The 22,764-nt window shown below is 47.8% G+C and overlaps 1 protein-coding gene across 6 annotated transcripts in view; it reads left to right on the top strand.

Moving 5' to 3' along the window:
- Positions 1-22,764, top strand: part of LOC308595675 (uncharacterized protein) — a 70,402-nt gene that overhangs the window by 37,327 nt on the left and 10,311 nt on the right. The window contains exons 1-2 of one of the 6 annotated variants that reach the window (XM_081210274.1): positions 8,451-8,505; positions 11,188-11,332. The exons of 2 other annotated variants lie outside the window; for them this stretch is intronic. The gene's annotated coding sequence lies outside the window, so the exon portion shown is untranslated. Of the gene's footprint in view, positions 1-8,450; positions 8,506-8,898; positions 9,270-11,187; positions 11,333-22,764 lie in introns of those variants that run through there. 3 more of the 6 variants (XM_081210273.1, XM_081210272.1, XM_081210275.1) reach the window with 3 other exon arrangements.

Raw genomic sequence — 22,764 nt, 5'->3', positions numbered from 1 at the left:
TGCTGGATCTCTCATCCTTCTGAACCGTCTTGAGGGGCTGGGAGCTGGGGGCACTGTCATACAGTGGTTCTGCTCCTTCCTCCTGGGCCGTGTCCAGAAAGTGGTGGGTGGGGATGAGTGGTCAGACCCCTGGGCTCTCACTTGTGGGGTGCCTCAGGGTTCTGTCCTCTCCCCCATGCTTTTCAACATCTACATGAAGCCGCTGGGCGAGATCATCAGGGGATTTGGGCTGGGTGTTCATCAGTATGCGGATGATACCCAGCTCTACCTCTCTTTCAAATCAGAACCAGTGAAGGCAGTGAAGGTCCTGTGTGAGTGCATGGAGGCGGTTGGAGGATGGATGGCGGCTAACAGATTGAGGTTGAATCCTGACAAGACAGAAGTACTGTTTTTTTTTGGGGGGGGGACAGGAGGCGGGCAGGTGTGGAGGATTCCCTGGTCCTGAATGGGGTAACTGCCCCTGAAGGACCAAGTACACAGCGTGGGAGTCATTTTGGACTCACAGCTGTCCATGGAAGCACAGGTCAAATCTGCACCCAGAGCAGCAGTTTACCAGCTCCATCTGGTACGCAGGCTGAGACCCAATCTGCTCGCGGACTGCCTCGCCAGAGTGGTGCATGCTCTAGTTATCTCTCGCTTGGTCCACTGCAATGCACTCTACGTGGGGCTACCTTTGAAGGTGACCCAGAAACTACAACTAATCCAGAACGCGGCAGCTAGACTGGTGACTGGGAGCGGCCGCAGAGACCACATAACACCGGTCTTGAAAGATCTACATTGGCTCCCAGTACGTTTCCGAGCACAATTTAAAGTGTTGGTGCTGACCTTCAAAGCTCTAAGCGGCCTCGGTCCAGTATACCTGAAGGAGCATCTCCACCCCCATCGTTCTGCCCGGACGCTGAGGTCCAGCGCCGAGGGCCTTCTGGCGGTTCCCTCATTGCGAGAAGCAAAGCTACAGGGAACCAGGCAGAGGGCCTTCTCGGTGGTGGCGCCCGCCCTGTGGAATGCCCTCCTTTCAGATGTCAAAGCAATAAACAACTACCTGACATTCAGAAGACATCTTAAGGCAGCCCTGTTCAGGGAAGTTTTTAATGTGTGATATTTTAGTGTATTTTTTGTTTCTATGGAAGCCGTCCAGAGTGGCTGGGGAAACACAGCCAGATGGGCGGGGTACAAATAATAAATTATGATGATGATGATGATGATGTTTGCATTCTAAGTTCGACTTGGCAAATCTTCCCTGGAAAGGCTAATTTATGGTGCAACATGCCTGGGAAAATTAATGGGCAAACACCTAGATTTTATTTCATCGGAACTGAAAAAGATGGCGTCTGCCGCCCGAGCAGGACTTTTGGATCAGCATGTGAGGATTTATTGCAAACAAAAGACTTACCAGCTTTTAAAAAAGGGAGAGCCTTACAAAGTTCACACAGAAGCATAATATAGCTTACTTTAATTCGTCTGTGGAAACAACTCAGAGGCTATTAAGAAGAAAAAGGAAAACAACAGGAAGATCCAAAGATGGGACTGGTGAACACTAAAAGCAGCAGAAATATGAGATTATTGGACCCGACTGAACTCGAAGCATGGGAACCCCCGACAAAAAATTATAATTTGGCAAAATATTTGGACTTTATGATATGTATTGGTATAATTTGGAATAATTAATGTGATATGATTGGATTGTTAAATGGAAAACTTAATAAAAATTATTTTAAAAAAAGAATATGAAAGATATGTGATTGAAGTATAATGATATTCTGATGGAAGTAGGGGACCAATTTAGATTAAAATCTTATGATCCGTTGAAAAATAAATTAGATGATTGGTTCCAGTACATCCAGATAAATGAAGTGTTTAAAATGGATAAGAAAATTGCTTTTCAAAGAGAGAAATCCAAACAGGAAATGGAATTATTAGATACAAAAACAAAAAACCTATCTAAGATGTACAATTTATTGCTGGAATGGCGTACAAAAGATGAACAAGTGAAATCTGTAATGATTGAATGGGCCAGGGATGTGGGGCACAATATCATGATGGTTAGATTGGGAGAAATTGTGGCAAAAAGGAATCAAATTTACAGCTTGTAAAGTATTAAGAGAAAAATTGGTGAAAATGATGTATAGATGGTATTTAACACCAGTGAAGTTAGCAAAAATGTATCATACTCATTATAATAAATGCTGGAAATGCAGAGAAAAAGAAGGAACCTTTTACCACATGTGGTGGATGTGCCCCAAGGTAAAAGACTTCTGGGAAAGGATTTATAATGAACTGAAAAAAGTGTTGAAAAACACATTTATTAAAAAACCAGAAGCCTTTTTACTTGGTACTTTGGGGGGTGAAATCCCCCCCAAAAGGATGTTATTTTTTTCTGTATGCCACAACAGCTACGTGAATATTGCTAGCGAAGAATTGGAAGAAACAAGATTAACCAACTATCAAAGCAGGGCAGATGAAGATGATGGACTATATGGAACTTGCTGAACTGGCCGGGAGACTCTGACACCAGAGAGAGGAGATGGTGGAAGAAGATTAGAAGTTTAAGGAATATTTGAAAAAAATATGTTAATATTTAAATCTTAGAATAGCTTTGGAAGTGGATAGAGGCTGTAGGCTTAGAAGTAGAAGATAGTGTATTTTAAAATAGTATTATTTGTAAGTGATAAAATATGAAGTTATTTTAAGTGTGATATAAAAAAAATATGGTTAGAAACGATGATATATGTAAACTGCTAAAGATGAAGTAAAATGAAAATCAGATGGGTGGGACTTGGAGAAGCCCACTTAACAATGTTTAGGAAAATAAGGATATGACAAGACTTTGTTTGAATTGTTTGTTTTTCTGTTTGTGGTCTTTATTTGTGTTATAAAATGAATTATTATTTTTTTTTAAAAAAACCTGATATGGCAATACACCACAGATCACAGCGTATGTTTTTGTGTTGCATGTTTTCCTGGAAGCTGCCAGCAGAAAGCTTTTCTTTGTGAAGCCCCTGAATATGCTGAGTTGCTGAGGAAGCGAAAGACACACATCCATTGTCCTGTGTCCTTCCAGCCTCTTTCCTCCCTTGCTCCCTTCTGCCGGTTTGTGTGCCTGACTTAGATATCCTGTGTGCTCTATTTTATTTACTGCTGAAACTGGATTTGCTCTCAGGAGCCAAGTTTTGTGCCTCACTGGGGACCCAGTGAGAACTGTAGGCTTTGAAAGCTCAGTAAACTATTACTGAAGAAGTCCTGCTGCTTCTGTGTGTGTTTTTGACCTCAGTGTGGGACTTGCTCTACATGTGGCCCCTACCCCACCGATACTTGGCTAAGGCCCTGGAGTTACTGTACTCAAGCATGAAAGATGGGTATTTTTGTGTCAGAGTGGTTTTTACACCAAACTCTGTCACCCCCACCACCGCATGATCTCCAAACATTATTTATTCAACAGAACCTCTTCTTAAAATTTAATGGGAGATTCCCGCCCCCCCCGAAGCCTAACTGCAAGAGGGGGAAGGATGGGTTGCAGGTACCAGGAAAGTCTCCTGACTGGCCCATCTTCACTCATGAACCACTTAGGGGAACCCCAAAGCTACTGCTTATTCTGGGGTTTGGGGAGGATAATATTTTTCCATAGTCCCAGAAGTTATCAGTCAATCATGCTGCTAGGGAGTCTTCCTGCCAGAGGACCACAGTGCATATTGCTATCCTACTGATTTTACTCTTGTTGTTGCTGTTGCTGTCATGGACTGGAGGGGTGCGGGGGGCGGGAGGCACCAGTCTGGGGTACCCACAAGGGAAGAAGGCTCAGATCCTGGGGACTGGTGGTGGGATGGCGATGAGCAGATAGAGGGAGAAAAGGGAGCAGAGGGGGAGGGGAGGTGTTGCCAGCTGAGGAGGAAACAGGGTTTGGTGAGCAGGAAGAGGCTGGGGCAGAGAGCAGTTCAGGGAGGAGTGGGGGGGGGTAGGAGACCCAGAAGAGGAGACCATCAGCTGAAGCATCCAGGGAGACTCCCCCTCCTGCTGCGATCACCTCCCCTCTCCCCTGGTCTCCTAGAGCACACAGAGAATCCCAGTTCAGACCCCATGATCCTGCACATGATATTAAGAGGGTGTTTCCCTGCCCCCCAACATGCCTCACTTTAATCTCGTTGACAATGAACTGTATTCATTGACAATCACCCCGTTTGGAGAGCTCTTTTTGGAGCTCCTTGCAATCTGTCTCTGTTTCAACAACTCTGGACAATTTACTGCCATCAGCAAACTTTGCCCCCTCCTTGCTCACTCCTAACTCTAGATCATTTATGAACAAGTTGAAAAGCCCTGGGTCCCAATACTGATCTATAGGGGACTCCACTTTCTTCTCTCCATTTATCGGAGTCTCCGTTTATTACTATGTGTTCCTCCCTCCTCCCATCCTTCTGTGCTGCAGAGGGAACTCTGCGGATAAGTTCTGGGGTGAATTGTGCTTCCCCACACATCAACTGCCCTGGACACAGAATTGACCTGCACCTCCATGCATATTGCTATCCTACTGATTTTACTCTTGTTGCTGCTGTTGCTGTCATGGACTGGAGGGGTGCAGGGGGGGGAGGCACCAGCTGGGGGACCCCCAAGGGAAGAAGGCTTAGAGCTTGGGGGCTGGTGGTGGGATGGCAATGAGCAGAAAGAGGGAGAAAAGGGAGCAGAACGGGAGGGAAGGTGTTGCAAGCTGAGGAGGAAACGGTTTGGTGAGCGGGATGAGGCTGGGACAGAGAGCAGTTCAGGCTCAGAGGGAGGAAAGGAGGGGGCCAGGAGACCCAGAGGATGCCGGCTGCTGAAGCATCCAGGGAGACCCCCCCCCCACTGTGACCAGCTCCCCTCTCCCCATGTCTTCTAGAGCACACATAGAAACCTGGTTCAGACCCCATGATCCTGCACATGATATTAAGAGGGTGTTTCCCTGCCCCCCAACATGCATAACTTTAATCTTGTTGACAATGAACTGTATTTTCAGCCCAATCCCCGTTTGGAGAGCTCTTTTTGGAGCTCCTTGTATTCTGTCTTTGTTTGAACACTCCTGGACAATTTACTGTCAACAGCAAACTTTGCTCACTCCTAACTCTAGATCATTTATGAACAGGTTGAAAAGCCAGGGGTCCCAATACTGATCTATAGGGGACTCCACTTTCTGCTTCTCTCCATTCACAGGAGTGCTCATTTATTACTATGTGTTCCTCCCTCCCCCCATCCTTCTGTGCTGCGGAGGGAACCCTGCAGAAAAGTAATGGAGTGAATTTCACTTCCCCACACATCCAACACTGCTCAGCATTCAGGGAAATGGAAGAGGAAAGCTGGCCACAATCCAAGAGACTGAGGTCAGCAGAAAGCGAAGTAAAGCCTACTCAAAGGGAAGCCACTTCAGCTTCCAGCCCGTCTGCTCCCACAATGGCTAAAGAAGAATTGCCCTTTGGGAATGGCGGAGCTGAATGGAAGCGGGCAAGGAAGCCCCACAATCGCTACTGCTGGAGGAATAGGGGCACTGACCCCAATACTCAAAGGTGATGGCCACTTCTGGAATCCAGGAAGGAATTCTCCCCTCACTGGTCACATGCAGCTGGGCTCACTTTCCAGAGCCACCTGCAGGGCCTGCCAACAATTCCCTTCATCCCTAGTCTTGCTAGCTTGGGATGGTGGGATCTGTAGTCCAAAAATAGCTGGAGACCCAAATTTGGGAAACCCTGTTCTCCCTGAAGTACAAAGGAGGATTCACCTGCATTAGAACGTCAGGTGAGCCCTGCAGGATCAGGCCCACGGGGCCCCTGTCCTCCCAGGGGCCAAGCAGGGGCCTCTTCTGGGAAACCCACTGCCAGCACTTGAGCACCAGAGAAGGACGGCTGCCTCTGATTGGGGAAGCACATTTCTTCTTGGGGCACATTTCTGGAGAAGTTTAGCAAAGTGTTTTAATGTTTAATGCCGTACAGTGCGATAATAATAATAATAATAATAATAATAATAATAATAATAATAATAATAATAATAATAATAATAATAATAATTTATTATTTATACCCCGCACATCTGGCTGAGTCTCCCCAGCCACTCTGGGCGGCTCCCAATCAAGTGTTAAAAACAGTACAGCAGTACATATTAAAAACTTCCCTGAACAGGGCTGCCTTAAGATGTCTTCTGAATGTCAGGTAGTTGTTTATCTCCTTGACATCTGATGGGAGGGTGTTCCACAGGGAGGGCGCCACTACCGAGAAGGCCCTTTGTCTGGTTCCCTGTAGCCTCACTTTTCACAATGAGGGAACCACCAGAAGGCCCTTGGCACTGGATCTCAGTGTCCGGGTGAATGATGGGGGTGGAGATGCTCCTTCAGGTATGCAGGACCGAGGCCTTTTAGGACTTTCAAGGTCAGCACTAACACTTTGAATTGTGCTCGGAAACATACTTGGAATGTACCTCGGGTTAAGTACTTAATTCGTTCTGGAGGTCTGTACTTAACCTGAAACTGTTCTTAACCTGAAGCACCACTTTAGCTTATGGGACCTCCTGCTGTGATGTATCGATGACCCTGTTGAAAAATGTATTGTGTTAAATGGGGAGAGGTGTTAAAAGTTCGTGCAACCATATGCAATTGTTGTAAGAATTTTAAGGTCTAATATATACAAAATAAATGTTCTAAGAACACACACACACCACATGTCTGAATCCAATAGAAAATTTTCTGGAACAAAGTAGGAGACTTTGGCATTTAGAAAAATGAGCACGTCACCCTGGCCGTTGGTAACCCTATTTTCCCACACGTTTTAACTACCCTCTTCCCCAAAGAACCATAATAGTACAGTGGTACCCCGCAAGACGAACGCCTCGCGAGACGAAAAACTCGCAAAACGAAAGGTTTTTTCGTTTTCGGGTTGCCTCGCAAGACGAATTTCCCTATGGGCTTGCTTCGCAAAACGAAGCTTGCCCCGGGGACAGCGGGTCTTCTCTTTTGAAGCAAGGGGCAGCGGGGAGAAGCGATCTTCTCCCCGCAGCCCCAGGTCCGGGGACAGCGGGAAGCGCTTCCAGCTGCCCCCGGACCTCTTTTGAAGCAAGGGGCTGCAGGGAGATTGCTTCTCCCGGTGCTCCGAAGCCGGGCGGGGGGGAGGGAACACCTGCCCCCACCGCCCGGCTTCGGAACGCTGCTCCAAAGCGGGGCGGGGGGGCGGGAACACCTGCCCCAGCCGCCCCGCTTCAGAACGCTGCTCCAAAGCGGGGCGGGGGGCGGGAACACCTGCCCCAGCCGCCCCGCTTCGGAATGCTGCTCCAAAGCGGGGCGGGGGGGCGGGAACACCTTCTGAAGGCAGGCGGGGGGCGAAAGTCTTTGTCCCCCCTGCCTGCCTTCCCAGGGGCTTTTAAATCGCCCCGGACAGCGGAGAAGTCCTCCGCTGTCCCGGGGTTTTTTAAAATGCTGGGGGTGGGAAGAAAAGCCCTTGTCCCCCCCCCCCCAGCCTTCAGAAGAGGTCCGGGGACAGACTGTCCCCGGACCTGGTCTGAAGGCGGTTTCCCTAGGAACGCATTAATTGATTTTCAATGCATTCCTATGGGAAACCGTGCATCGCAAGACGAAAAACTCGCAAGACGAAGAGACTTGCGGAACGAATTAATTTCGTCTTGCGAGGCACCACTGTATTCGGACATCCCCCCAACTGGAAGGCTTTCCTGCGCTTCTCCTTTGAAGGCATCAGGATTCAATCCGCCACCCCGATGGATTTCTGCCTGGGACGTGCTGCCCTTGATTGCCTCCTGCCTCCTAAGGGATTATGGAGTCAGGGGGAGCCCTGGATCCCCCAATTCCAGAGGAGTCATTGGGCGTATTGGATAGTCGGAGGAAACAGTCCGATTCATGGTATCCGCTTCTTGCTACAATTGTATAGGCTGCTTTTCTGAGCCTCTTTGCTGCTGTGCATGGAAGGTGCCTGTGCAAATGGTCATTGTCCTGGCCTTAGTCCGAGGCTGTGGTGGGGCCTTGGGGTGTCGTTTAACCGCCCCCCATTCCTGGTTTGAAGAGCACCAATACCTAAAGCACGGACGCACGCTAGTGGCGTGGGGTGGGCGAGGGAAGGATTTAGTAATGTAAACATTGGGGGGGAACCCCACTTTGTAATTGGATTGCGGGATCAGCCCCTCCCCGCTCTCCTGATCCACAGATGGAAGAGGGGAGGAGGGAAACCTTCCTCTCCCTCCCCCCAATTCCTCCCCTCCCCTCCCGGCACATCCTTCCCTCACCCCGCCCCCACAACCCGGAATCCCCTCCCCAATATGTTGCCCCTCCTCCTCGCCATCTGACCTCTGTTCCGGGAATAGAACTCTGTTCCCAACCTGCCTGCTTCTCCCGGAAGTGGAGCTTCCACTCCGGATTGCTGCTCTGCGCCGTAGCTCTAGGGGCGCAAGCTTTCGGAAAGGGGAGGAGGGGAAGCAGGCGACACCGCCCCGCCCCCGCCCCCGGATGTTGCAGGAAAGGAAAGGAGCATCTGAAGCGAGGACAAAGAGGTAAAGGGGTCGCGGGGGGGGGGGAGGACAGAAAAGGACCCAGAGACCCCCGCAAGGTCCCCAAAGCACCTTTCATGCGTCCCGTCGGCATGGCCTAGATCCCTGGACCCGTGCTGCGCCTTGGCAGTGGCGGACATGGGGCGCCCACCGAGGGGGTCCCAAGAGGGCTCCTTTGCCCCGTTTCCCCCACGCAGGGATCCCTGGGTCCCTGTGGGATCTGCACGGAGAAAGGCGGGTCATGAAAGGGTTAACGGGCTCGAGGGACGCCTGGATAGAGACCCCCGTGTGGCTTCCTTCTTGCAAGCTGCATCCTCTTCAGGCCCCATAAACCCCTGCCCTGCCCAGTCGCAGGGGTTCAAATCCGGAGAGGAAGAGGGGAGGGGAGAGGCCTTCTCAGAAGGAGCTCTTTGTTTCCGCAATCCCCCCCCCCCGAAGCAGCCAGAAACCTTTTCCTCTCTCTCAGGCTTCCATCTTTAATGTCTTTTCCACTGCCTGCTTCATTGAGGATGAGGATAATGTACACCTGTCATCAGAAACAGGGGTGCAGAGTCCATGGAATGGCTCTCAGGCTTGATACAGAAGTTGCACCTCAAAAGCATTTCTGTTCCTCTTATTTTTGGTAGGGAATGTCAGAGTGACTGACAAGCTGAGATTCTTCCCAGTCAAAGGACCCATTTACATGATAGACAGTGCCTGTGGCTGGAGGCTCTACATACAAGGTGTGCCTATACAGGCCAAAGACTGCCAGTATTAGCACAGGTGAGGTGTGTGACCTCCCCTAATTTACAGACTGTATGTGAATGAGTAGTTGTGGGTGGGATTACAGTTTACGGCAGCCCTGTGATTTTCTCCACCCATGACATTTTGTGAGCTGATATTGCAGTACAAAATCCAAAATAACTACAAAAGAATAACAATATAATACGAATGATTGTAGTATTTCTACCTTGCCTAACTGGCTGGGTTTCACCAGCCACTCTGGGCAGCTTACAGTACAAATAAAAGACAGCAAAACATCAGACATTAAAAACCTCCTGATACAGGGCTGCCTTCAGCTGTCCCCTAAATGTCAGATAGTTGCCCATTTCCTTGCCCTCTGCCTGCTTCTCTGTAACTTCGCTTCTCAATGGGGTGTGTTGAACCAGCAGAAGACCCTCGAAGGAGGACCTCAGTGTACAGACTGAGCGATGGGGGTGGAGACACTCCTTCAGGTCTATAGAGAGTGAGGCTGTAGGGCTTTAGGTCAATGATCTTGCTGCTCCACAATGATCTCCAGAGCAACTCTGACATACAATTAGCAGAGTAGGAAATAAAGCTCAGAGACAGCAAAAAATTCCTTCAGCAAATAAATTTGTGACTGAAGGCATAACAGGAATCTATGCCTGAAAAATGCAACCACAACAATTTAAAGGTCAGCACCAGAAATGTACTGGGAGTCAGTGAAGACCCATTCAGACTGGTGTTATGTGGTCTCAGCGGCTGCTCCCATTCTGTTCTCTAGCTGCCACATTCTGGATTAGTTGCAGTTTAGGAGTCACCTTCAAAGATGGCCCCATGTAGCGCATGGTAGTAGTCCAAGCGGGAGATCAAAAGAATATGCACCACTCTGGGGAGACAGTCTCCAGGCATGGAGGGTCTCAGCCAGCGTACCAGATGGAGCTGGCAGACAACTGCCCTGGACGCAGAATTGACCTGCGCCTCCATGGACAGCTGTGAGTCCAAAATGACCCCCAGGTTGTGCACCTGGTCCTTTTGGGGCACAGTTACCTACATCAGGTCTAGGGCGTCTCCCACACCTGCCTGCCCCCTTTCCCCCTGGGACAGTATTTCTGTCTTGTCAAGATTCAACCTCTATCTGTTAGCCACCATCCATCCTTCAACTGCCTCCAGACACTCATACAGTACCTTCACTGGTTACAATTTAAAAGAGAGGCAGAGCTTGGTATCATCCACATACCGGGGAACACCCAACCCAAACCCCCTGATGATCTCTCCCAGCGTCTTCATATAGATATTAAAAAGCATGGGGGAGAGGATGGAGCCCTCAGGAACCCCGCAAGTGAGAGCCCAGAGGTCTGAACACTCATCCCCCAACACCACTTTCTGGACATGGCCCAGGAGGAAGGAGGAGAACCACTGCACAGTTGTGCCCTTTGCTCCCCTAGAGGGTCCAGTAGGACACCATGGCCAAAGGTCTCCAAAGCCGCTGAGAGATCCAGCAGAACCAGGAAAGAGCTTTTTCCCCCTTGGTCTCTAGCCCATCGGAGATCATCAAGCAGCGCAACCAGGGCAGTTTCCGTCCCATGATGAGGCCTGAATCCGAATTGGAAGGATAATGGTGGCAGAAGCTTTCCTGGTCCTGCCCCTCCAAAAGCTCCAGGCCCAAGACTTTCATTAGCTTTCAAAGGGCCATCAGAGATGCTGGAAGGAGGTGTTCAGGACACCATCCAACCGTCTTAGAGAGTCCATTCTGGATTTGTGTACATTTCCCCGCATAGCCTTCTCTTCTCCTGAAGATAACTCACAAGGCAGTGAAGGTTTAGGATCAGAGTTTTCCTTCTCGATTGGCTTCCTTCCCCGGTTGACAATCACATCAGCCCTTCACTTTCCTCTGCAGCATGGGCGGAATCTGCCTTTTTGACTGTGGGATTCACTGTTGTTCTCCTCCTCTCCATCCACCAGGGTCTGCCTTCACCTGCAGCAGAATTCCCCAACCCACCAAGAATTTGAGACTCAGAAGATATCCTCACCTAGTTTAGCTAGCCCGTTGAAGCCGTTGCTTGGATCGCTGCCTCTGTTGCATGCTGACAGCTTCTGGAAGCCACAGGTGAGAGCTGAGTGCAGGGTGGGGACCAATGGTGGAAAAATTACCCCACAAGGTGGACTACATGTCGCCCACCAAAGGTACTACCGCTCCCCTAACACCCCAAGCCATCCTATCATTATGATATTTAAGACAGATCAGGAATAAATTTATTTTTCAAGAAACAACATAACTTCAGGCTGTTAATGAATCAATACTACATATTCAAGGATGAAGTTTCCATTAAGTACAGTTATCTATTTGCCTTTAGTATTCAGATTTGTAAGTGTTAATTTAGGATAGTCCTGATTCAGGAGACAGGAAAAGATCAGGCTGCACCTCATTATTATAAGGAGCAATGGGGGTGGGTTTCTCCGTCTGGGATTCCCATGCGTCAGCTGCTTTCCTTCTGCTTCTCCTTCTCTTTCCATGCAATGCAAGGCATCTAGACAGAGGTCCATCTCCAAGAACAGGAGCTTCCCTGAGCACCCATTCAGCTGACCCGAAGCACCAAGACTTGTCACTAGTTCTCTGACTAACCCAGACCACAGTCCCTGGAAAAGGCATAGACCTAGGTCTCACATAATAGTCCATATGGACCTCCTGAGGCCAATGGGACTGTGCAGGTGATTCATTAAGAGACAGAGGTGGATGGAGGATTATGTTGCAGAGGATGGGAAATGTCCAAAGGAACGATGGACCAGAGAAAGAGAGGGCCTTTTCATGGAAAGAGAGCAGCTGCCTTTCCTGGTGAGGAAACAATTGGTTTGAAAAGTCTGCATTCCAATATCATGCTGCTTTATCATGCTGCTGATTGAGGATTATGAAAGGTTGCTGATGCATTACTATCATTTGATGACATTGCATTTTCATTTCCTAAAAATTTGGAACAAGGGTAGGATGCGGGGAAATGTAGGATATGTTGAAATATGAGGTGGTGCTAATGGCATCTGATGTGCTCTCTTTTCCTTTGTTCTCTTCCTTGAAACCCAAACAGGATTTCCGTCCTCCCACTCTGAAGAAGGTGAAGGAGAAGACAGTCACAACTTCAGGGGATCGGGCACCTTCAGTTTAATTAGGAAGAGAAATTAAAATGTGTCAAATGTGGAATATGCTTCACTGAATGAGCATACATAGCTCACATCAACGACCTCCAACAGGAAAAACCATTTAAATGTATGGAGTGCGGAAAGAGCTTCAGTTTCAATGGAAGCCTTAGAACACATCAACGGACTCACACAGGAGAGAAACCATTTAAATGTATGGAGTGCGGAAAGAGCTTCAGTCAGAGTGGCCACCTTAAACGGCACAAACGGACTCACACGGGTGAAAAACCTTTTAAATGCATAGAGTGTGGAAAGAGCTTCAGTCAGAGTGGACACTTAAATATTCATCTACAAACTCACTCAGGGGAGAAACCATATAAATGTATGGAGTGCGGAAAGAGCTTTAGTGATAATGGATACCTTAAATTACACCAGCGGATTCACACAGGGGAGAAACCACATAAATGTATGGAGTGCGGAAAGAGCTTTATTAAAAATGGAAGGCTTAAAACACATCAACGGACTCACACAGGGGAAAAACCATATAAATGTGTGCAGTGTGGAAAGAGCTTTACTGATAATGGAAGGCTTAGAGCACATCAATGGACTCACACAGAGGAAAAACCATTTAAATGTATGGAGTGCGGAAAGAGCTTCAGTCAGAATGGCGTCCTTAGAAGACATCAACGGACTCACACGGGTGAAAAACCTTTTAAATGCATAGAGTGCGGAAAGAGCTTCAGTCAGAGTGAACACCTTAAATTACACCAGCGGACTCATACAGGTGAAAAACCATATGAATGCATGGAGTGTGGAAAGAGCTTTAATTCCAATTCATCCCTTAGAACACATCAACGGACTCACACAGGGGAGAAACGATATAAATGTATGGAGTGCGAGAAGAGCTTCAGTCAGAGTGGATACCTTAAATTACACCAGCGGACTCATACAGGTGAAAAACCATATGAATGCATGGAGTGTGGAAAGTGCTTCAGTGAGAATGGAAGCCTTAGAACACATCAACGGACTCACACAGGGGAGAAACCATTTAAATGTATGGAGTGCGGAAAGAGCTTCAGTCAGAGTGGACTCCTCAGTATTCATCTACGGACTCACACAGGTGAGAAACCATTTAAATGTATGGAGTGCGGTAAGAGCTTTCATCAAAATGGAAGCTTTAGAAATCATCAACGGACTCACACAGCGGAGAAACCATTTGAATGCCTGGAGTGTGGAAAGATCTTCAGTCAGAGTGGACACCTCAATATACATCAACGGACTCACACAGGGGAGAAACCATATAAATGTATGGAGTGCGAAAAGAGCTTCAGTCAGAATGGAAACCTTAAATTACACCAGCGGACTCATACAGATGAAAAACCATATGAATGCATGGAGTGTGGAAAGAGCTTTAGATCCAATTCATCCCTTAGAACACATCAACGGACTCACACAGGGGAGAAACAATATAAATGTATGGAGTGCGGAAAGAGCTTCAGTCAGAATGGAACCCTTAAATTACACCAGCGGACTCATACAGGTGAAAAACCATATGAATGCATGGAGTGTGGAAAGAGCTTTAATTTCAATGCATCCCTTAGAACACATCAACGGACTCACACAGGGGAGAAACCATTTAAATGTATGGAGTGCGGAAAGAGCTTCAGTCAGAGTGGACACCTCAGTATTCATCTATGGACTCACACAGGGGAGAAACCATTTAAATGTATGGAGTGTGGAAAGAGCTTTCTTCATAATGGAAGCCTTAGAAGACATCAACGGACTCACACAGGGGAGCAACCATTTGAATGCCTGGAGTGTGGGAAGAGCTTCAGTCAAAGTGGAAATCTTAGAAAACATCAGCAGACACACATGGGAGAAACCCTTTAAATCTATGGCGTGTGGAAGGAGCTTCAGTCAGAGTGGAACCCTTTAATTTATGCCAACAAACGCACCCAAGAGACAAACCATATAAATTTCAGGAAAGGAAATAAAGGTTCAGTCCTAGGGGAGGTCCTACATTTTCCTTCTTGGCAGGGGGTTGGACTCGATGGCCCTTGTGGTCTATTCCAGCTCTGTGAGTCTATGATTCTATGATCAACAGACTCATGGACAGGAAGAACTTTAAGAGTTGAAACCCGACAATCCATCAACAAACTCAAAGCGGAGAAGCAGTTTAAATGGAAGGATTACAGAAAGTGCTTTAGTTATAATGGAGTGTTTAAGAAACATCAAGGGAGTCTCAGATGGGAGAACCCATTTAGATGTATGGAGTGCAGGACATGTTCCTCTCAGAGTCCCCTCTTCTTCACAGCAATGAACTCAGAGGAGATCCGGCTTCCGGCTTCAGGGCCCAGCTGAGTGTTGCCATTATCTCAAACTGGTTAACTCCTGTCTAATCTGCTCTGTGTCTGTGTCTCTCCCCGCTTCTGAGACCACTGGAAACGAGGGGGGCCGTTTCTCCCCCTCCATCTCTTCTTCTGAGGAAAGCTGATCTCCTTGAGAATGGATTCCCCAATATTCGGCTTCAGACCATTCCCTGACAAAACACATTGCCCTGTGTCGTTCCAGCCTCTTGCCTCCCTTGCTCCCTTCTGCTGGTACATGTACTTGTGTGCTGTATTTCTTTAAATGAAGGTAATGTCTCACAATAGTGAGAATAATTTTAGATATAAAGTACCTTTTGACAGGGACGCGGGTGGCGCTGTGGGTTAAACCATAGGTCCGTGGTTTGAATCCCCATGACAGGGTGATCTCCGATTACTCGGTCCTTGCTCCTGCTAACCTAGCAGTTCGAAAGCATGTCAAAGTGCAAGTAGATAAATAGGTACCGCTCAGGTGGAAAGGTAAAGATAGTCCCCCAAGCCTTATTGCAAGAGGGAGAATGAGGAGCTGCAGGTACCCAACAGAACATTAAAAATACAGAGATTGAGGTCAACAGACAGCGAAGCAAAGTCTACTCCAAGGGAAGCCCTTCAGCTTCCAGCCTGTCCCCTCCCACAAGGGCTGAAGGAGACTTGCCATTTGGGGATGGCAGAGCTGAATGGAAGCGGGCAAGGAAGCCCCACTATCACTCCTGCCAGAGGAATAGGGTGACTCACCCCTATACTCAAAGCTGATTGACAGGAAGGAATTCCTCCCCACCCTTGTCACATGCAGCTGGGCTCACTTGCCAGAGCCACCTCGAAAGCCTGACTAGAATTCCCATTGATGTACTGTCTATGGAAAAGGAGGCGGATTCTCTGTTATGTTTCTGTGATTGTTATTAAGAAAATGTATACATTATAGTCCCAAAAGTGTAAAGCCTTGCCTCTAACGTGGTCATGTTGATACCACAAACGTACTGTGTAATGCTTTGAATGTGCTACTGAAACAGACTTTGTAAAACTTTGTACAAAATACATGGAACAAAGTGTAACTGTTGCTGTCATGACAGACCCAGTATAGACAACTCCACACTGCCGTCTACTGGGTCTACAGTATATAAAAAAACACCCATTCATGACTAAGACACTTTTATTGAATAAACCATTCTTCAAACAAAGTAACAGCCATTCACAAATAAAGACTGACTTCTCCCCGTAAGAGTTCCAATCTGACACAAAGATGGGAGCATCTTGTGGGAATGTTCAGGGTGGCAGGTAGAGGATATATTGTTTGTTAATATCCTTCCAAACTTGCGGCAGCAATTTCCTTTATGAAACAGAGCGCATTCCCCTTTTTACATGCACAGCAGATAACTGGTTGCAGGCTCGTGTGAGCCTCTCACTATTATACAATTCAATCTGTCTCAGATTGACTTGTACAGATTGACTTGTACTGCTTCTGATGGATCACATTCCACACATCTTAGCACAACAGTGGGAACTGTGAACGCCCATACATGCACTGCTTGTTGCTTCCAATGCTGTTTCCTCTGTCCATTCCTGCAGCATCACAAAAGGGACAGCCATTAACAGAATGGGTGCAGCCCAGACCCCAGCACCAGGTACTTTGCAAACACATGAATAATGTCACTATCACCATCCACTTCACAAACGATCCTCACCTGTAACCTCACCCTGCGGCACCTCCTTCCTGACGTCCTCCATGATAGATCTACAAGGGTGGGAAACGGTGGGGTGGAAATTTATAAAAGTATCGTCTTTCTTTTGTTCAGAGTTCCCCCCTTCCCTCGTGAGTGGCTTCAGACCCTGCTGCAGAAGGTCTATTAATAAAAGATCGGGGGGGGGGGGTGGCGCTGTGGTCTCAACCACAGTGCCTCATGGTCTTGCTGATCGGAAGGTTGGTAGTTTGAATTCCCACAACGGGGTGAGCTCCCGTTGCTCTGCTCCGGCTCCTGCCAACCTAGCAGTCTGAAAGCACACCAGTGCAAGTAGATAAATAGGTGGCGGGAAGGTAAACGGTGTTTCTGTGCGCTCTGGTTTCTGTCATGCACCAGAAGCGGTTTAGTCTTGCAGGCCACATGCCCAGGTAGCTGTCTGTGGACAAACGCCAGCTCCCTCAGCCTGAAAGCGAGATGAGAACTGCAACCCCATAGTCATCTTTGACTGGAGTTAACCGTCCAGGGGTCCTTTACCTTTCTTACCTTAATAAAAGGTCAGGCATAGCAGCCGCTTTGACCCAGCGTTACTTTGGTTGGTCTCTCTTAGTTTCTCTGACTTTTGGGAGACCGACTGTTTCCTAGACGGGCTCCTCGTGCATCCCATAAGGAGAAGGAGCTGTTTTACGATCTTTTCCACCATCATCCCTGACCACTGGTCTTGCTAGCTAGGGGTGATGGCAGCTGTAGTCCGAAAACAGCTGGAGACCCAAATTTGGGAAACCCTGTTCACCTTGAAGGAGAAAGGAGGGCTCACCTGCATCTGGAGGAATGCCAGGTAAGCCCTGCAGGATCAGGCCCAAGGGGCCCCTGTGCAAGGGCCACAGCTTCCCCACAAGTGAAGAAGCTGTAGGAAAGGAGGAGAGGCAGGAGGAGAGGGTGGGGAGGAATAACTGAGAAGGAGCTTCTGGAGCCTGGGAAGCCCCCTCCCCGCCTGCTCCCGGAAGGTTTCCCGAGCCCCTCCCCTTTTCATGTCAAGGATTGGGGGACACAGCATCCCGGGGTTGCTTTGCTCTGGGGGGGGTCTTATTTTGTTTGCTGAGGGCAGGAGTCACAATCCTGTCACATTGTGTTGTGTCTGGCTTTTAGGTAAGGGGGTGAGGCTCAGGTGGGACAGAGTTGAGAAGGAAAATATCCCGGGGTGCTGATTTACTCCGCTGCCCAGTTCGTTAGGGTGCCACTCCCCGGGGGTCCCTCCGGTCAGCAAAAGAAGGAGTCTCCAGCCAAGTTAAAGATGCAAACGGAGGTCAGTTGACCTGATCTTTATTTGTTGCAACAAGGTTCAAACACACCAAGAGTAGGAACCCCGAGAAGATGGTTGCATGGATTTTTAAGACCTCTCCCCATTTCCCACAATACATTTTTCCACAGCATCTTTGATGCATCACAGATTTGTCACAAAGTAGGAGTCTTTGGCATTCAGAAACATGGACCAATCACCCACCCCTGTCAACAGCCCCAGTTTCCCACACCTTTCCCCCAAAGTACCAGAATAATCCATAATCCGATGGATTTCTGCCTGGGGCATGTGCTGCCCTGGATCGCCTCCTGCCTCCTAAGGGATTATGGAGTCAGGGGGAGCCCGAGATCCCCGAATTCCAGAGGAGTCATTAGTCGTGGGAACCAGGAAATCGATCAAACCGTTGAATTGGGGCGATTAACGGACGTTTCTACAGTTTTCTATATTGGATACTCGGAGGACAAGGTACGATTCATGGTATCCGCTTCTTGCTACAGTTGTATAGGCTGCTTCTCTGAGCCTCTTTGCTGTTGTGCATGGAAGGTGTCTGTGTCCACGGTCATTGTCCTGGCCTTAGTCAGAGCCTGTGGTGGGGACTTGGGGTTTTGGGGGAGTCGTATAACTGTCCCCCCTTCCTGGTTTGAAGAGCACCAATTCCTAAAGCACGGGCGCACGGCTCATGGCGTGGGGTGGGCGAGGGAAGGATTTTGCAATGTAAACATTGTGGGGTGGGGGACCCCAATTTGTAATTGGATTGCCAGCATCAGCCCCTCACCCGCTCTCCTGATCTACAGGAGGAAAACGGGAGGGGAATAACCTTCCTCCCCGTCCCGTCTCAATTCTTTCCCTCCCCTCCCCGCACATCCTCCTCTCACCCCGCCCTCACAACCCCAAATCCCCTCCCCAATATGTTGCTCCTCCTCCTCGCCACCCGACCTCTGTTCCCGGAATGGGGGGGGGGGGGATGAACCCTCCTCCCAAACTGCCTGCTTCTCCCGGAAGTGGCTCTTCTGCGCCGGATTGCTGATTTGCGCCGTAGCTCTAGGGGGGCGCGCTTTCGGAAAGGGGAGGAGGGGCAACAGGAGAGGACACCCCACCCCCGTGGATATTGCAGGAAAGGAAAGGAGAATCGGGAGCGAGGAAAAGAGGTAATGGGGTTGCGGGGGGAAGGGAGAAAAGGACCCAGAGACCCCCGCCAGCTCCCAAAAGCATCTTTCGTGGGCCCCTTAGGCGCCTTGGCAGCGGCGGATATGGGACCCCCACCCAGGGGGTCCCCACGAAGGCCTCCTTGCCCCGTTTCCCCCGCACAGGCATACCTGGGGCCCTGTGGGATCTGCACGGAGAAAGGCGGGCCATGAATGGGTTAACGGGCGCGAGGGACGCCTGGATAGAGACCCCCGTGTGGCTCGTGTTGGGGGGGTGCTCTGAATGGAGAGACGGGGCGCGCCAAGGCAGCCTCTGGGTGCAGGGGAGACTCAATGAAAGAGGGAGGGGGTCGAGGAAGTCGGGGGGAGCATCCGTGGGGCAGGGAAGGGCAGCAATGAGAGAGAGAAAGGAAGACCAGTCTGTAGGGAGAGGTCCGTGTTGGGTTGACATAAACCACAGACGAGTGGTGGTGTCATAGATGGGAGGCATCCTCTCGAGCATGTCTCGGGGAGTCCCTTTTATTGAATATTACAGCATTGCCACATATGTGCTTGTTGCTGATTGGTTAACACAAGTACAAAGCAAAGGTTACAGATAGGTCCGCGTGGCGGACGCGGGGAATCTCCGGAGGGGCCGCCTTGCCTTTTCCCTCCCGCCCAGGAATCGGCTACCCCTTCAAGGTGACCAGAGAGGGATCCCTGGAAAGTGTGGGGTCCAGTCCCCCCACCCCTTCCTTCCAGCAAGCTCCATGCTCTTCCCACCGCATAGACACCTGCCCTGTCCAGACGCAGCGGTTCAAATCCCGAGAGGAAGAGGGGAGGGGAGAGCCCTTTTCAGAAGCCGTTCTCTGTTTCCGCAATCCCACCAGGAAGCAGCCAGAAACCTTTTCCTCTCTCTCAGCATTCCATTTTTATTGTCTTTTCCAATGCCTACTTCATTGAGGATGAGGGAAATGTACATCTGTCATCAGAAGCATTTCTGTTCCTCGTAGTGTCAGAGTGACTGACAAGATTCTTCCCAGTCAAAGGAGACATTTTCATGATCGACAGTGCCTGTGGCTGGAGGCTCTACATACAAGGTGTGCCTATACAGGCCAAAGACTGCCAGTATTAGCACAAGTGAGGTGTGCGACCTCCCCAAATTTACAGACTGTATGTGAATGACAAGTTATGGGTGGGATTACAGTTTACAGCAGCCCTGTGATTCTCTCCACCCATAACATTTCGTTAGCTGATATTGCAGTACAAATTCCAAAATAACTACAAAACAATAACAATATAATAAGAACGATTGTACTATTTATATGCTGCAATCTGGCTGGGTTTCCCAGCCATTCTGGGCAGCTTACAGTACATATAAAAGACAGTAAAACATCAGACATTAAAAACCTCCTGATACAGGGCTGCCTTCAGCTGTCTTCTAAATGTCAGATAGTTGCCCCTTTCCTTGCCCTCTGCCTGCTTCCCTGTAACTTCGCTTCTCATGGGGGGGGGGGGTTCAACCAGCAGAAGACCCTTGAAGGAGGACCTCAGTGTACAGACTGAGCGATGGGGGTGGAGACAAATTAAAGGTCATCACCAACAATGTGAATTGTGCTCAGAAATGTACTGGGAGTCAGTGAAGATCCTTTCGGACTGGTGTTATGTTGTCTCAGCGGCTGCTCCCATTCTGTTGTCCAGCTGCCGCATTCTGGATTAGTTGCAGTTTACGAGTCACCTCCAAAGGTAGCCCCATGTAGCACATGGCAGTAGTCCATTTCCTTGCCCTCTGCCTGCTTCCCTGTAACTTCGCTTCTCATGGGGTGTGTTGAACCAGCAGAAGACCCTCGAAGGAGGACCTCAATGTACAGACTGAGCGATGGGGGTGGAGACGCTCCTTCAGGTCTATAGAGAGTGAGGCTGTAGGGCTTTAGGTCAATGATCTTGCTGCTCCACAATGATCTCCAGAGCAAGTCCAACATACAATTAGCAGAGTAGGAAATAAAGCTCAGAGACAGCAAAAAATTCCTTCAGCAAATAAATTTGTGACTGAAGGCATAACAGGAATCTATGCCTGAAAAATGCAACCGAGGCAATTTAAAGGTCAGCACCAACAATGTGAATCGTGCTCAGAAATGTACTGGAAATCAGTGAAGATCCTTTCGGACTGGTGTTATGTTGTCTCAGCGGCTGCTCCTATTCTGTTGTCCAGCTGCCGCATTCTGTTTTTTTTTTTAAAAAAAAATATTTTTTATTGGTTTTACAAAATTTTTTATAGACAATACAAACAAATAAAGAAACAAACAAACATGTATAATTTTGTATCTTTTTCATAAACCTCACTTCTCCGACTCCCCCAAACCTCCCCTTTCTACATCCCAATTTCCAAAATTATTTCAGCAAATCCTAAACTTATTTTTATCAAATTTGTCCCTTATTTATTCTTTTCTTTTACTTAATCTTTTGCCGCTGTAATCTCCTTTTTTTCTAAAACCTCAACATTTTAGCATTCATCAATTTTATAATATTTCTTAAGATAAATTTTAAATTTTTTCCAATCTTCATCCGTCGTCTCTTTCCCCTGTTCACGAATTCTGCCGGTCATTTCAGCCAGTGCCATATAGTCTATCACCTTCATCTGCCATTCTTCCAGAGTGGGTAGATCTTGAGTCTTCCAATGCTTTGCAATGAGTATTCTTGCTGCTGTAGTAGCATACATAAAAAAAGTTCTGTCTTTCTTTAACACCAATTGGCCGACAATGCCCAAAAGAAAGGCCTCTGGTTTCTTAGGGAAAGTACATTTAAGTACCTTTTTCATTTCATTATATATCATTTCCCAGAAAACCTTTATCTTCGGGCACGTCCACCAAAGGTGATAGAAAGTACCTTCAGTTTTTTTACACTTCCAACACTTATTGTCAGGCAAATGATAGATTTTTGCTAGCTTGACTGGGGTCATGTACCACCTATAGATCATTTTCATAATATTTTCTTTTAAGGCATTACATGCCGTAAATTTTAAACCGGTGGTCCACAACTGTTCCCAGTCAGCAAACATAATATTATGACCAATATCCTGTGCCCACTTAATCATAGCTGATTTAACTGTTTCATCTTGTGTATTCCATTTCAGCAACAAGTTGTACATTCTTGACAAATTCTTAGCATTGGGTTCTAACAGTTCTGTTTCTAATTTTGATTTCTCCACCTGGAAGCCAATTTTCCTGTCTTGTTTATAAACCTCCATTATTTGATAATAATGGATCCAATCTCGTACTTTAGTTTTCAATTTCTCATCACTCTGTAGTTTCAATTTATCACCCTCTTGTTCCAAAATTTCCCAATACTTTGGCCATTTGGCCTCCATATTGAGTTTTTTCACAGCTTTAGCCTCCAAAGGCGACAACCATCTAAGAGTTTTGTTTTCCATCAAGTCTTTATATCTAGTCCAAACATTATATAGTGCTTTTCTAACAATGTGATTTTTAAAGGCCTTATGCACCTTAGCTTTGTCATACCATAAATATGCATGCCATCCAAATGCATTATTAAAACCTTCTAAATCCAAGATATCTGTATTCTCGAGGAGCATCCACTCTTTCATCCAGCAGAACGCTGCTGATTCATAATACAATTTTAAGTCCGGCAGGGCAAATCCCCCTCTTTCTTTTGCGTCCGTTAATATCTTAAATTTTATTCTGGGCTTTTTGCCCTGCCGGACAAATTTCGAAATGTTCTTCTGCCACCTCTTGAAACAGTCCATCTTGTCAAGAATTTGCAATGTTTGAAACAAAAATAACATTCTAGGCAATACATTCATCTTTATAGCTGCAATTCGGCCTAACATTGAAAGCTTCAAATTTGACCATATTTCTAGATCCTTTTTAACTTCTGACCAACATTTCTCATAATTATCTTTAAACAAATTCAAATTCTTAGATGTC

The sequence above is a fragment of the Podarcis bocagei genome, assembly GCF_964188305.1.
Source record: "Podarcis bocagei genome assembly, chromosome: 10".
Taxonomy (NCBI): Eukaryota; Metazoa; Chordata; class Lepidosauria; order Squamata; family Lacertidae; genus Podarcis; species Podarcis bocagei.
This window is presented reverse-complemented; position numbering and strand designations above follow the sequence as displayed.